At 39.4% G+C, this 17,440-nt stretch overlaps 1 protein-coding gene across 2 annotated transcripts in view; it reads right to left on the bottom strand.

The window, feature by feature from the left end:
• The window catches only part of PRKN (parkin RBR E3 ubiquitin protein ligase), a gene marked incomplete at its 3' end in the record, with an annotated part of 1,244,701 nt that overhangs the window by 701,379 nt on the left and 525,882 nt on the right, over window positions 1-17,440 (bottom strand). The gene's annotated exons all lie outside the window — the stretch shown is intronic.

Here is a 17,440-nt window from a genome sequence, read left to right as displayed (position 1 = left end):
ACCTAAGAGGACATGGGGGGAAATAGCAACAAAATAGGTGGGGATGGCATTCTGATACTAGAGTGCAGTTAAATGTGAGGGGAAAAAAAACAACTATCCAACAGGATGTCCTCCAGAAGGAAAATGATTTTATCGCATGACTGCCTACCTCATTACAAAGTGAAATTCACCACTCTCCATTTCTGCGTGAGCCTTCATCTGCTGTACAGGAAAGCAATTCCATAGGTTTCCTATAACAGCTGTTACCATGAATCTATCAAATATTTAGGTTCCACTTTTTACCTCTCTTTCTCTCTGTCTCTATGTCCTTCTGAGGCAATTGCAAAAGAGAGATGAAAGATTCTGTTTCCTAACTCTTTCATTAGTTACTTATTTACACCTGCTATGGGGAAGAAGATTGTGGGAAATGTGAGAGCAATTCACGCACCAGTATTTTAAGATCCTGCCTGTAAATGGTGCTGCTACAGAAACACATCTTCCCATAGGTACTAATTAAAAAGCAATAAGTTCACTTGAGTAGCAGTTTTCTTCTATTTCTTTTCCTCTGTACTAGAGGTGCTCCTTTTCACTTTAATTGGAACATTATCCCCGCTCAAAAACAAAACAAACAAAATACACTAAAGGAAGACTGGGAATAATGTTAGCTAACAATTTGGAAAGACATTTTCCCCCATTAAACCTGCTGCACTGTTGGAAAACACTAACGTATAGCAGGTTTCACATCCCTGAAATATTAGATGATAGGTATTTCTGAGGACAGACTACAGGAGCCTGTGACAAACTAGCTTGGCCTCTACCTCCATGGGCATTATGAAGCATTTCTAGATGCTGGTCAGAATTAAAGGTGGAAACGTTTTAGTGATACTACATCTGTGTTTATCACATGACTTTACTTCCGGGTCACAAAGAGGGAAGGAAATTACAAATGGCACCTGGGCAGCAGAATGCTTTAGAATATAAGAGCCCTGAATGGTTGCCATGTGTTAAGATAAAATTTAGCACAAAGTTTATATTCAATACGTTTAATAAGGAAGGTTAAAAAAAACAAAACAGAAAGAAACTAGTCATAATAAGGAGGGACATAAGAAAATAACATTATTAATTCACTATTCAATTAATAAATTATTGAACATCTATGAAAGATTCAATGTTAGCTGCTGGAGGATTCAAAGATATATTGAGTATGATTCCTTTAAGAGTTTACAAGGTCGTGGCATCCAGATGGTAATTTTGAATGAAATGATTACCCCTTGCTGGTCTGGAGCTGGGAACATACAGGATGGTGCTGTGAACTCCAAAGGAAATACCTCCAAGATTACAGTACAACAACGGTGTATACCATGGTCCAGTGAGAAGAACCAGGTAGGGGTGTGAAGCAGCTGGGAGGAGGAGGATGGAAGAAACGGATGACCCAGGTGAAGATTTACTCAACCCTAATGCAACTTTCAGAGCAAATCGCCCTGGGAAACAGTCCACTGGGAAAAATTTCACTGCTAAGCCAACATAGACTAGCGATTCTTAACTAGAGGCTACAGTATAATATAGTGTAAATAAGATTTAAGAGTGTGGGAAAGAGGCTTACGACCGACCGACTGCCTGAAATCCTTCTTACTATTTAACTGATGGGAGGCCCCGAACAAGTACCTCTCTGTGCTTTCCACTTCTCACCAGTAAAACAGGGAGATAACTGTATTTCTTGAAGGACTGAAGGAAGAATGTAACATACGCAATGCTGAGGAAAGTGCCTGGTGTTCAGTAAGAGGGCAGTGCCTTTTAGCTTTTGTCCTGTTCCTCCACACACGTCGTATCAGATTTCCTGAGCTCCTACCTCCAGTGTCCCTCACCCATTACTCTCCACTTCAGCCATGTTTCCATAACTAGCACGATTTATAACTTTGCTGGTCCGCTAGACACAACATTTACTCATTTTACCTACCTGTGTACTTGCTGGTTTTGTATTTGTCTTCCTTATAATATAAGCCCTATGAGGATACAGACTGGCCTATGTTTGGTGTCTGAAACATAGGTGCTCAATAAATATTTGTTAAACCATTACAAATGATGATGATGATGATGATAGCTTGCCATGACACAGCTCTTTTTTCGTGCTAGCCAGTATTCTCCAAAATTTAAATACAGTAGTATTCTTTATTCTTACAGCAACCCTAAGACACCTACCTCATAGGTAGGTAACTTATTGTCCCCATTTTACAGATGAGTACAGGAAGGTTAGAAAACTTGCCCAAAGTCACATGGTAAGTAGCAGAACTGAGTGGTAAACTCAGCAGTCTGGCTCTCAAAATCTATTTTCTTAGTCATTAAGCTACCTGGCTCTAAATGATCAAATGACAGAAAAGAACAGGGTGCTGCCTGGGGGGCTGACCAGCTAGAGAGCAGAAATGACTCCCAGTTACCAAGAGATGGGAGAAAGGCAGATGTTAAGATATGTACATAAAAAATGAATGGCCTGCCAATTACCTGTCTGAATCTTGCTCCTTCATCCATTAGAGCCAGGTGGGTCCAAAGCCTGAATTCTGGACACAGACTGACTGTGTTTGAATTCTGGCTCTTAGTAGCAGTTCAACGCTATACAAGTTATTTATTCTTTTTGCTCCTCAGTTTCCTCACCTGGAAAATGGGGATTATGAAGTACGTACCTCATAGATTTGTGATGAGAACTAAGTGAGAGAACAGTGCTTGGGACAAATGGACCTCGTACAATTATCAATCTGAATGCTCTGGTCCTTTGGTCTAGTCTGTTAGTTATGGACTTTGCTTTCCAGATGTGTCAGGTTTCTATTCTTGGAAATTAATCCATGTCTGCACTCAGAAGCAGAAATATTGAAGGGGCAGAAATGAAGTGGATGCATGCAGTGAATGGGTAGCATGCTCAAGAAACTGAACCGGTTGAAGACAGCTAAGTGCAGAGCTGAGCTCTTGGCTGGGCTTTGATCCCCGATTGTAAGGTCTAAAGAGTAAGAAAGGGGGCATCATGGGCATGAAAGGTTCACCCAGGGACTGAGCAGGAACACACAGAAGTGGACTGGCAGTGAGATCCAGGGTCTGGACACCACAGACGCCAGGGGAGTGGATTGGTCTGAGGATGGGGGCGGGGTCTGGGGTGGGTGGGCAGCTAATATCTCTTCCTTTCTACAGGCCTGTTGTTTGCTGTTCTCTCTCAGGATCAACACAGGACATTGGACCTCCTCCTGCATCATGCTTTGTTTAATTCTAAACCCTCTATGTCCTAGGGTCCTTTACAACTCACCTCTAACAGGCCTATGCACAGGCCTTCCTGCAAATGTTGCCCCCAAACTTAGAACTCCCCTGTCCTCTGCCCCTAACATTGTGCGATCTATATCTCCCCATCAACCTCTAAGTCTGGACCGTAACACCTTGTAGAAGACCTAAGGGATAAATTTTGCCACCATGGTTAATGTGGGGTACCTCACTGTTTTTAATAACTAAAGATTTGAAATGACAACTCCAGAAAGACTAATATAGGCTTCCCTGGTGGTAACCTTTGATATCAGTGGGCAGCCAAATGTATAGTAGGTCCTTGACATTTTGAAGTAGCTCTTTGGATGCAGCTTTAAAAAAAAAAAAAAATAAAGACAACAATCTGATTAAATTGTTTAAATTGTTTAAATCTGATTAAGTTGTTCTGACACAGAACATCAGGTTATCAGGGAAGTCTGGCCTATGACCACTGTTTTATTTTCACCAAGAATGTGTGAATTAGAAGCACCCATCTCCTCCCTCATCCTCATCTTGCACTAATCAAGAGGGAAGGAAGGGCTGATAAACCCTCTGGGGGCAAACTGCTTGAGTTCAAATTCTGGTTCTGTCTCTGTCTGGCTGTAATTTGGGGGAAATTAGTTCCTTCATCAGTAAAACAGAAATACAATATTACCCTTTAGGGTTGTGAGACACAAATGAGAAAATGAGTACAGAGTACTCGGCCAGGGTAAATGCCCAATAAGGGTTAGTTATTCTTATCAGCATTAGTTATTCTCTTCACCATTATCAATCTATGAGATGGAGTCTACTATACTTAGCACTTGGAAATAAACCACATTTATAGATTTTTGTGTGTCATTTTTTTAAGCACCAACATACATCCTGCTCTATGCATAATGCTTATAATTTAGAGTAAATGTTATAGGGGAAGAGGGCAGTGAGAAATAAAATATAATGAGCAATCACTGAACAAACAAACTACATCTACTTCTTAAGTGCGCTTTGCATACAGTTTAAAGTTAGAAATACTGAAGTTATATGATTTAAAACATGCTTGAGAAAGGAGATGGGCTGCCCAAAATGATGCTTTTATTTTAAGAAATACTTTCATATATGGAGAATCTGTATCTTTGTATTTACTGATGCAGAGTTGCTTTTACACGTTGATCCCTTCCCATCAGCATACAGAAAATAACATTTATTTACACATTAAATAAGAGTTAGCCGAATGGCAAGTGCCTGGCCTCACCTCTATCCACACAAACTCATACCTATGAGCATTTTACCTTCGGGTCTGGGAGCACACCTAAATAGTAACTTGTTTTTAAAATCCATGGATTCAATATTCTATTTTACTTAACCTGGGTTTTCCTCATTCTAGACACCTTAAGTCTGGTATTAAAACACAGCTCTTCCCATAATATGAAACTCATGGTATTTTAAAGGTATCTGACTTCTCAGGTTAGCATATGCTTTATCTCATCATTTACCCAGATCACTATGAGCTTTCCTTCACATCAGAGTTCTGATCAATTCTGTATCCTTGTTCAAAGCATGTTTCTTATTTTTCACCTCTAGTTGGGTGTCCATTCCCTTGTTCTTTGTTCTTGTTCATTTCACACACAACTAGTCCCATCATATGAAACACATCCTTATCCAATCTGTTATGTTTCACAAATGAATCGTCCAAACAGAAAGTCATTGTGTCCTTCCAAGTTCAGAAATGTTAACTGCAGGCACTTGAAGCTAAATTAAAGGCTAATCATTGTCTAACATTTTGGACCATTTCAGATACAAAACAAAACTGTGATATAGCTGGAGAGGTGCTGAGAGTCTGAGGATAACTCAGAAGTTATATAACTTCTTGAGGCATATTTCTCTACCTATGAGGCTCTAAGCTCTCTACTGAAGAGACAAGGGAGACTTCACAGGATGTTGATTTCAAACGCAATTATTCTTCAGCCCACGAGGGTATTAATCAGAGCTATAGTTTCAAGGAACAGAAACCATCTCTGGCTATGTTATGTCACGTGGGAAATTATGTTGGTGCAATGGTAGCCTTTAAGTCCACCTCCAGGCAAGTTATCCCAGAGGCCACAGAGAAGACTCTCAGACCAAATTAAAATGCTTGAATCACATGGTTTTAAAAATCAATTTAAAACATAGTTTGAGAAGCAAAGGGAAAGATATAAACACACACACACACACACACACGTTTAGGATAGGATGCAGACAGGATGGGACCCACAGGCAGAAGGTGCCCTGGGCCAAAGACACACACTTGCTCTATCAGAGAGACAAAGGGGCAAGGTACATCTGAATACAGATTTAGCCTGTTAATTAGCCTGATGAACAACCATGGATTCTGTGTTTTCTGGGCAGGGGAAACATGGGTCCAGAGTGGACATCACCAATGGGTGACCAATTTAGACTTCCTGACCATTAAGTGTTGATGTCTATTTAGTGCTTCTGAATATTCAGTGTCTCGTATTTTTTTGTCTCACATATATTTAGGACCCAGATGCCTCATAAATATTGGGTATCTCCTGGTCCTTCCACCCCTCTGCATGTTGAACACACGCATGCTCCACTTGCTAACTGCACATTATGTACTCAACACATGCCGTGAATTCCGTCTTCTAGTTGCTTAAAACCCCCTAAAAGTTTTTGCCTATGTTCTACAAACTTATTTATGTAATAGAATTGAATACCCAGAAAAGCAGCTGTCAATTGCTCACTGCATAAAGGAAACACAGTGAAAGGATGTTGAGAATCCAGGGAATCTCTGAGAAACTGGAGAACAGGGAACACAGAAGACTAGGCAGTAAGAACCAAGGGAAAAGTCATGCTTCAGAAGGAGTCTGGTATCTTTACCAATGCCACTGCAGAGGCAAAAAACGTCAGTGTCCCCATGTTGCCGTATCAATCACTGAAGATTCAAGTTCCAGGAGTGACCTTTAAACAACAGAGCCCCAGTTTCATTCCTGCTCCTGGATGTACCAACACTGAGAGGAGAAGAATTCTGGTCCAGCGGATTCCACAATGGGGGATGGCCAGGGCCTCTGAAGGCTACATAAACCAGATCATTTTCAAAGGGAGATGTAGACACCAGACAAATGATAAATGTCCCAAACAGAGAGCACTTAACCGTGATTCCTGTTTAATATCTCATAGAGGCTAATGACTTTAAAAACCATCTACATGCTGATGAATTGAAATTTATCTCAGTTTATATCATATGTATCAGCCAACCGAACATTTATTAGGCTTCTGTAAAGTAAATATTCACAGCAGTTTCAATTCCCCACACACAAAGAAATCTGCTATTCTTCCAGTCTTCCTAATCCTAGTAAGTGACACAACTATCTACTCACTCAGGCAAAAATAAGTAATTAAATACATAACAAAACTATGCATCTTTGGCATCATGTTTGTATCTCTCTTTCTCTCATATCCCATATCAAGCCCTTGGGCAAATCTTAATCACTCTACTTCAAAACATATCCCATAACCAAGTTCTCCCGCCCTATCTAATGCTGCACTCCCATCACACTCTTTCCCTTTCCTTTTATCAAGCATTTACCTGAACCACTTATTGCTGTTATCCATTATATATCTTTTGGTTTATTTTCTATATTCCCCACATAATAATTTAAAAGCCATGAGAACAGGTGGTTTTGTTTATTGTCTTTTTTTTAAAATCTATTATAGCCCTGGCAACTAGAAAGGCACATAGTAGATGCTTCATAAAATGTATTGTGTGAATATAGGATATAGTTGTACAATTACATTGTATCTATTGTAAAACAATGCCTTGGCAATCATAGGTAAAAAAAAAAAAAAAAAATCAAACTAAAGAACATTAGCCTCACAGTCTATGGTTGTGGAAAACACTTCCATGTAGGTGTATTCAATGGGATTGGGGTTGGTGGATTTTTTCCAAGTACAGTTCAGCATACAGGCAACCCATGACCTGCAGAGACCCAAGGCAACTGGGCATCTAGGACTTAAGCTCATCAGTTGGGATAGAGTGGAGATGAAGGGTCAGGGTGATAGGCCTCTGGTCCACCGTGCCATGCTGCTATAATAGCAAAACTGGCCCCTCACCTCTGCTTACTTATACCTGGCAAGGAACTGGCGCTTCTCCAATCATAACTTCCCCAAGGACTGGGGTCTGATATCCAGTCTCACTAAATAGCTATGCTGCCCTAGCTCCATGAATTGTCCCCAATAAAGGATGTTCCAGAAGCCAAGCTGCATGTGCTGTCTCTCATTCACCCTTTACTGACAGGTATCTGCTGAATCTTTAAATGTAGAGATAGGTTATAGGTGTTACACTATTCTATAAGTAGTGGTAGGAAGGCTCCTCCTGGAACGTGGCAGTTAGAACACATCTTTGCCACTGTTACTTCTCAATTAAATAACCAACTCTTATCTTCTGAGCAGAGGAGCGGCTGCAGCGAAGAGAGCCTGGGGTATGTGACAGAGCCTTTAAGTGTTGAAAAGATTCCAAGGGAGGGGCCAGCTATTATTTTGGAGGGAGTTGGAATGGGCAAATCATATTAAAACTCAAGCCAAAGAATAAATGTCCATGAAAAGCCAAGAAAAGTACGCAAGATGAGTCAGTTGAGGCTAGGCTTGCCTTTTCACAAACCAAAAGATACTATGAAGTCTCTGTGCTCAAAATAGTATGAAGGGCCATGCATTTGCATAGGTAATACCAAGTAAGAGAAAGACTATAAATCAATCTTCTTATACATGGGACTTTATTATGACAAAGGTAATATTTCTATACAATGGGAAAAATGATTATTTAATAAATAGTAATATCATAGAAAACCACCCATTCAAAAGAAATAAACTCGGGCCCTTTTATCACACCACATGCAAGGAGAAATTTCAGACCAACTAAAAGTTTTAAATGTAGTCAATTAAAAAAATAGGAGATGCTTGTAAAATATACAGGTTTAGGATACTTTTCTATCCAAAAATAGGAAAAAATATAGAAATATGTGACTATGTGAAAAATATTTCAGTGAGTTTAACAAAGGACACCATAAATAAAAACAATAGAAAACAAAAACTGATAGATTAGAAAATATATATGCAACCTGTATAGTAGATAAAAGGTTACTATGCCATATAAAGACATACATATATATGACTTACGGTGTCATTAAAAAACTACAGAGGAACGTATTTAAATGTTCAATAAACAGATAAAATGAAAATTAAATTATAAGAATATTTCATTTAGGTTAATAAGACGGGGAACATAAGTAATGAAAATTTTTTTAGGGGAATAAGTGCACTCAAATACGGCAAATGTGCATTGTTACAGCTTTTTTTCTTTTTTTTTTTAACACAATCTTGCAACATTTATTCAGATTGAAAATACACATCTCCTTCAACCCAGAGATCCATCTTTTTGGAATCAGCTATTTAAAAATACCAGAACTTAAGGATATAAGTATAAGGGTACACATTATACACACACACACACACACACACACACACACACTCATACATAAATACATGCACACACACACACATTCCTATTCATTGCATCATAGTAGTTTCACTCTCATTCCCTTCCTCACACACACCATCTGGAAATGAAATATATACTATCAATAGACCAATAGGGAAATGCTTATAGCATTACAGAATCATGCCACCATTATAGCAAAGCATAGATTATTATGCAACTATAAAAAATACAGAGAACTATAAAAAATAACTTTGAGTGGATTGATATCAATTGTTGTCAAATGAGAGAAACATGCATCTGCATGTGAGAATATGAATGCATTCAAAGATTCAAAGATTCCAGTAGGGACAGTCACTAAAATGTTAGCGATGATTAGATCCACGTTTTATGCCTCATACTTTTCCATATCCTTCAAGTGTTATATGATGAGAATTGCATCATTTATATAATGAAAATTAATAAAGCTACTTGCAATACTAAGAGGCACTGGTGTAACTATACCTTATTTTTCTTATTTAAAAATATATTTCAAAATAACGTACTGCTTCCATCAGCTGCTAGTCAAAGAAAAAATTACTTACAGACCATTATTTAAAAGAACTTTGATATAATTTAGCAAAACTGAAAGCAAGGCACACATTCTCTTTGTGCCTTCCAACTATTCCAAGAAAGAACAAAGAAGACAGAACTTTGGCTGTACATTTAATAAAGAAAACAAATTAAAGGAGAGTGCTCTGCATTGGGACATTTGAATCTCAGTGGCAGCTGCCAAATTAAAAAAATACATAAAGTGCCATAGATCGTGGCGCAGCAGCGTCCCTCTGCATCAGCTCCACAGGCCTGCAGCCGTCCTCACTGCTGCCCACGCTGTGGGTGTCCTTCATTTCTCTTTGAATGTGACCAGGCCTCTTGAATGAGAACACTAGGTGGCATGCCTGCCAAGCTCTGAAACGCCATTAAACACCAGGAAGAAATGCCATTATGATGCTATTTGAAGATCCTGTTTTCCCCCTCTAGGCTAAGGAGGCATTCTCTAACACACACTGCCTCTGAGTCTCTCTACCAAGATCAAAAAGTGTCTGTGAGGCCACTAGGAAGGAAGGACTCTTAGAAATAGAGATGCCTGGGAAAGAACATGTAAGCTGATTCTCCTTGTGGGTCACCTGCAAACTGGTGATTGTGAATTCTCAAACCCTCACTGCAGAGAGGAATTTCATAAAAAGAATTCTATTTCTGTTAAACCGGTTTTAGCAGGTGAGTGTCTCCCGGCATGGCTAATTCTCTGGGAAAGATGATAACTGGCCACCCCTGAAAGTAGCTGTCCTCGTGTCTGGGCTGCTTGCTCAGCAGCAATTTTAGACCTGACTCTGGGGAATGCCCAAGTGACAAGCCAGGACTCAAATCAGCCCCCATCACTGGCTGTGTTCCTGTGGGCTGAGCAGGTATCACATGTGACTTCGCTAAAATTTGGAGGAACTTAATATTCCTCAAGTTCTACTCTCAGCCTACTTATCTGAAGACTAATTTGGCTGTTTATAATCAGAACATTGTCAAGTTCTGTCAAAGTACTGCATGTGGATATGGCTATGTCTTCAAAAGGACCTACATAATCCTTCAATAACCAGTATTATGAGACAAGAAATGAGTCACCACTCAGGTTTTGGGGCCTCACTGGGGTGAAAGTGTCAGCCTCTGATCAAGAAGCATTTTTTTTTTTTTTGAGTTACCAAATGTAGCATTTACTTACAAGGAATGTATTGTGAATAGCTTTTCAGTTTTCATTTTATCTGGGTGTTTGGTTTCACTGAGCTGCATAATCTCTTCCTCTTCTGTCTTAAATGCAGTTTGAAAATTCAGCCTGCAGTTCAGTGGTGCCTGATTGGATGACATACATTTTCTATTTGAATCCGTATTCTCTGCCAGCCAGGCTTTTTAGCAGCCTAGACCAATGTTTTCTTCATCTTTAGTCTTTGGCCCAAACTATGCCATGCCTTCCCCAGGACACCTCCTCCTTGTATGCCTTTGCCATGACAGATGGAGCTCATCCACCAGGCTTTGAACACCAAGGTTTGGACAGGTAGCTCTCCTGACCACGAGTGTCCAGCACCCCAGGCCGAGGGCCTTCCCTTCCAGCCTGCTGTTGAGCTCTGGTGCAGTATCCACCCTCTGATCACATTGTAAGTGTTCTTGCTAGAAAAAGCCAATCTTGCTGATAGAAGTCAGAAGACTGGGTGCCTTAGGGGGTGTGAATAATTGAGTAGCAGTCAGCATGAGAGAACTTTCTGGAAAAGGTCTAAAACTGTATCTAGATGGGAGTTATACTAGTGAATAAGTAAAGATGTCACTGAAGATGTATGCCTCTGATTTTATATGAACTACAAGCACAGACAGTATCACCTGCCAAAGTCTATCATTATTTGCCCATTCGGCTCATCTCCACAGTTGCCATTGTCTCAATTTACTGATTTAACACATGTAGGAAGCATGCTCTCCTTTGCAGAGCTTTTGACATCGTAAACAACGTCAATGTAGCAAACAGATATAGCCCCTGAGGGGAAATAATGGCTTTGCATTTAACGTTTGCTCTCCTCTTTCTTCCTTTTTTTTCAGCAAGATAATTTCAGTCAGGAGATAGTTCTCTTTGTCATATTATTGCTATGTGTGTGTGTGTGTGTGTGTGTGTGTGTGTGTGTGTTTGGCAAAGCCTATTTCGTAGGATGCACATTGGATGCCACAGCTGGAAGCCTTTGTGTTACATGTGAGATTCATTGCAACGGCATATTTGAAGTGATTTTTCTTTATTGTGATTCTCTGTGAATTTGTGATTCTCTGTGGCTGTACTGAGAAAGTGACAGGAGAGAAGGATTGTTACTATGCTCAGCGTGTTTTCCCCAAATAAATATTTTCACTTTTGAAAGTTATCAGAGGTCTTGAAGGTAACATAAACATATAGTCACACACCACAAACCTTATTTAAATGCCACCAAATAAAATGGTCAGCCCCAAAACAGGCTTGAGAAAAGATCTGTGCACTGTGATAATCAGACAATCCTAAATGAATATTTTTTCCTCCTTTTTTAATCTTTTCCCCTTCCCCATACTAACCAGATTGATATGTGGTATTTTTAATTTGTTCCAATCAACTAGTTTTCAAAATTTATAGCAGGAAACTAACTTGACCAACATATTAGTAGCCTAATTAACTGTATCTTAGCTTTTGGGGTGAAAGAGCAAATGTATTATGCAACTAAGGACACTAGACTCCCTTCCCCCTCCTATATCTCAATGAATCAATTCATTCATTCATTCACTCATTCCACATACATTAACCAAGTGCATAGGAGGTGCATAGCAGCCCTAACAAAAGCAGAAAAGATAGAGACCAAGGAAACAACAGATAACAGATAAAATTTAAATAAATGAATTCCAGTTTAGACTGAATAGGCTTCATTCTCCAGTGAAAATATGTTTAACCAAATGAATCCCTTCAACCATCTAGAGGCTTGTTTATATATTTACACAGTTTGATTCAAGAAAGGATATAAAAATGTATAGCTGAATCATTATGCTGTACAGCTGAAACTAACACACTACTGTTAACCAATTATACTACAATATAAAAATTTTAAAAACATAGAATGGAACATTAAGAAAAAAATAAAAAGAAATATTTTAAGCAATAAGTTAAATATTCTTGATTAAACTGAAGAATCTGTGAAAGACACAAATCACCAAAAATGACTCAAGAAGAAATAAAGATAATAACACACAGAATAGCACAATATGTACTAAAGAAATTAAATAATACCACTAAAGTTAGAAACCATCTTCTTATTTGATATTCATTTAAATCAGTCTCACATTTAGTGAATCTAATTTAATCTTTTAAATTCACATGAAATAGCCTCGCATAGTATTTTTAATGTTTTGTCACTAAGAAATTCTTATCTCATGGTACTTACCATTCAGTCACTCAACATCAGCAGTTTTAAAAACATGAAAATAGCATTTAATAATAAAAATCCACTAATATAAAAAAAGAAAGGATATGAAGTAGCCTATAACAATACACCTAAGTGAAGATAATGTGTGGGGATGGGGAGCTGACCCAGGGAAATAAGAGCGGAAAACGTTTGATAAAAGCTGGTGGTGACGTTCCTAAACCAGGTCAAGCAGCCAAGTTTTATATGTTTGCTAGAGGAGGGCACTTGTTTTTCTTCTAAGCTTTCAAACAATCATAGCAAAGGGGGAAATGGTATTAGCTACATAAAACACATAAACCATTTCCTTATTTTATTGCTATTTCTGATTCTGAAATACAGAATAATTCTTGTAAATAAGTGGATGCTTCTTCCGTAGTGTGTTAAACAACCCCTCAATGGGTGTTGGGTAGGTAGTAGGTTTTAAATATTTCTTGAATTAAAGGGGCTAGGGAAGTTAAACAAAAAATGGAGAAAGAAAGAAATAGATAAATAATTAAACAGGGGGTCAAGCTTGTACTAATGTTGATGGTGTGTTGTGAATGGACCACAGAATCCAAACTGGTACACCTGAGAGACAAAATGACAATAACAATAACAATAATAATAATAATAATAATAGCAATAATAGAAACATGGGAAGGGGAGGGGAAGGAAATAAGAATCCTGATCAACCACTAGGCGTCAGGCCCTGAACACACTGACTTATGTACATTTTAGTATTTATTCCAGTATTACTTAGCAGCCTACACTGCCTCTGCCCAGGAGGGAAGCCACAGACACACAGAGTTTTAGACATAGGAGAGATGCTAAAATAATGTAGCCAAGGGCCCTCATTTCAAAGGTGAGAAAAGACTCTCAAAAAAATAAGGGTCTTGTTAAAGGTCACAAATCTAGGGAGAAGCGTTTGGTTATGTTGCTATCAAAAACAGAAAATAAATTCTCACTTTGGCAATGAGTCAGATATCAGTGAGATATTAATCCCAGAATATACATAAACAGAATAGCAGTGGTCTGAGTTCTTAGCTTTTCTCCTCTTGTTTTTACCAAACCCCACAAATAACGTATGTAGAAAGAAGGGAATTACGTACAAAATCAGTTATCTTTATACATTTACTCTGCATCCTCCAGTTTCCACCCTGGAGAAGAACAGGGGTCGGCATGTTTCCTGCTGCACTCTTGGTATACTAGCTCTCTGCTTGGTTGTTGAAATATCTTAAACTGTAGTTATTAAACACACATGTTGCTTGGAGTTCAAACATCACGCTTAACATTGATTCCATAGTTAGAATGTAATAAACTTGATGAGAAGTGCTATATTCAGAGATGTCCAATATAAACTTATATAATTGAAATGCTGTTTCACTTGTAGCCAAGGTCTCAGCCTGAGGACACACAGCACCTGCCCTAGTTTCAGTCATCCCCATGAGGCCTGCCTGGAGGGTGGGAGGGGCTGATATAGGAGAAGTCAACTTGCAAAAGACAGTCACCTGGGAAAGACCTCCTTGTAAATGAGGAGGGTGTCCAGGCACCCAAGCGTGAGGCAAATACACCACTTGAATTTAAAAGATGGGATGGCCAGTTATTACCCCTCAGTCAGCTGCCACGGCTCGTACTGACTTTCTAGCAAGAATCTGTGAGAAGCACCAAAGGACTTTCTTTTTCTTACTAAAACACATATATAAAGCTTATAAGAGTGCATTTTGGGACAAATGTCAAAGGTTGTACCAGGTCTGAATATCCAACTGTTTACTTTGCATTTCTACCCGGATTTCCAAAAGGCAGATAGAACTCAAAATGTCCAAACCATACTCAGTGATTGTTTAACACAAACCTATCGATTTCTCAGTGTTTCATATCTTTTTTTTTTTTTTTTTTTTTTTTTTTTTTTGCGGTACGCGGGCCTCTCACTGTTGTGGCCTCTCCCGTTGCGGAGCACAGGCTCCGGACACGCAGGCTCAGCGGCCATGGCTCACGGACCCAGCCGCTCTGCGGCACGTGGGATCTTCCCAGACCGGGGCACGAATCCGTGTCCCCTGCATCGGCAGGTGGACTCTCAACCACTGTGCCACCAGGGAAGCCCTGTGTTTCATGTCTTAATAAATGACATCAATATCAATCTGGTTTCCCAAGCCACCTTTGCTACCTTCATATTTTCTATAACAAAACTACATTTCATTACTCTTTAATTCCCTTCTCTTCTCCACTCTCTACAACCCCTATCTTTCTCAGTTTCTCTTTTTTGCTCTGGGTCACTGCTTGTGATGCTTCTCCTGACCAGAAAGCTCTGCCAATACCTGCATCTCCCAGCAAGATTTTGGCCATTTTCTCAAACCTGGCAGACTCCACCTGGGTAGAGGGTATTATGGCAGGTGCACACTCCCTTTGGGAACCCATGGGCACAGGCAAAATCTCAGCGGCAGCCCTGTGGAGCCACTTTGTATCTGCTAAGATTCTGAATTGCTGGCTAATCAAATCAGTAGTTTGTGGTGCGTTACCTGTGCCAGACAGCATCTCTTTATTCCTCTAGACCTACTCGCTACACTTCTCCATAACGCTGTCTGCCTAGAGAGGTCACTCCCCTACCCCCCCCCCCCAGAGGTGGTAACAGATTATGGCTCGATGAGATTTTGGATTCTTGATATGTGAGCTGTAAAAGTTCCAGCGTCCTTCTCCCAAGGCAGCTGTGGTGAAGCCCATCTATTGGAGCGTCCCCACTGCTTTGCTACTGGACTGTCCCTGATGTAATTAGCCTCCCAACTCGATTGGGAGCCTTTAAAAGGAGAGGTGCTTATTGTACCACATAACAATGTTGTGCTTTTATCACGGTGAATCTAACAATTGTTCCTTAAGATAACTTCAATCATTGTAATTCAAAATATGTTTGTGTCTTAAATTTAATTTGCAATTGAATAATTATTGTATTATTTGAGACACTCAAAGTAAGGTCCTATGTAAACTACTTTTCACTTACTTCTAAAGCCCATTATTATTGGGTCATTTCTGCCAACTTTTACAATATCTGACAAGTTACTACTGGCGCTTTTCTGCTTATTTGAAGAAATGGTTACACAAGGATTTCTATAAATGCATGAGTACTAGAGTAATGTACATTTGCATTTCATTGAAAATTTTCCACAACACAGTGGCCTCGAATTGACCAGATTTCCTGCCCAGCAACGCTACACTGAGTTTCGCTTTTGAATGTGGGGGGCATGATGTGTTCTCACATCGAGAATTATATGCACTAGAAGGTGGCTGCTATCTAGACAGGGAAACATAAGGAGATGGAGAAGTAACAAGATTCTAAGGAGAAAGGTGTGGCTTTGAGGGGGTCTTCTGTCAGGGGGGAACCTGATCTACAGCCAAGAGTGACCTGAGACAAAGTTCCTAAGGACACATAACCCTCACAGGCCCAGGGCTAGCTCAGATCTGACAGCTAACCTTTTGGCCCAGTGTCCTCACTAACCCACACCGGGATGTCCCTAAACTCACAGATGGCAGCCTATGAAATGTGTTCCTCAGTGGAAGAAGTTCACCTCCTTTCCTGCCTCAGTATGGGATGGGAGAGACTGTAAGCTTCTGTGTCATAAAAACCAAATTTTCACATGCCACGGTACACATATCTGAAGGAATTCAACATGGTGACAAAACAGTGAACTGTGACGCACCCAGCCTCAGGCCTGGTTGTTGATTTGTCTTTACTGGCTGTGATCAAGGCAGGGCCACCTCATTTCTAGGCCTCCAGCTCATAAACCATGAAATATTTCTGAACTTTGACTCGGTCCAGTGTGACTTCCTCTGAGCCCCGACCACACATCTCATTTCTGAAACAACTGAGTAACCACAGCTCTCTCTCCTTTTATCCACTCCTCATTCTCCTTAGTTATAGAAAATACACTTAAAATATAAAATCCAAATAGGCCCATCTTACTGATCCAACCGGAATACACTAAACCATTCCTGACCAACAGAATTCTATGATAACAGGTATGCTCTATATTTATGTTACAATAAAATAATAAACACATACACTGCCCTTTCCTTCTCTTCATCACTCTTCCAAAATCTCCTTCTTTGAGCTTTCCCACCTCTGACTTTCCCTCCATCCTGATGCTCCAGTGAAGTTAAAGGTGCACACTCCACATGTACTTTAAAATTTCAGAAATGTGCGTATTTAGAGTAATATGTTCAGGTGGAGAAATACTTGTCTGTAGATCTTTGAGAAATGTAAAGCCAACCATTGTGGCATTTATTTCAAAACTCTTGTACATAAGACTGTAATCTAAAACAAACAAACAAACTCAAAAAAACTATGCTTTTTCCACCTTGGGCTTCTCTTCTGACAAACCTTAAGAAAGCCTCATCTAATAAGACAAAATTGACATTGATATGAAATTTACAGAGGGCTCTGTGTTTCTGAACATATAAATTGACATTTCCTAGATTTGTGATGTTATTTAGCATGTATTTCACCTAAACTAACACCACAGCACATTTTCCAATCTTACAGAGTTTCTTTTTCTCATCGGAATTTCCCAAGTTCAACATAATACATAGCCATTTGAAAGCAAATATTCCGTAAATTTCAACTTGTAACAAGTAAATTTGCAGTGTTTTCTTCCAGTTACTGACAGACCAAAATCAAATATAGAAACTAATATTTGTACCAATATGACTTACTCCCATTCCCCTTCAAAATCATAGCTTTCCAAATAAGAGAAACAAA

This window comes from Leucopleurus acutus (assembly GCF_964270905.1).
Source record: "Leucopleurus acutus genome assembly, chromosome: 15".
Taxonomy (NCBI): Eukaryota; Metazoa; Chordata; class Mammalia; order Artiodactyla; family Delphinidae; genus Leucopleurus; species Leucopleurus acutus.
The sequence above is the reverse complement of the archived record's forward strand: the minus strand, read 5'-3'. Positions and strand labels throughout refer to the sequence as shown.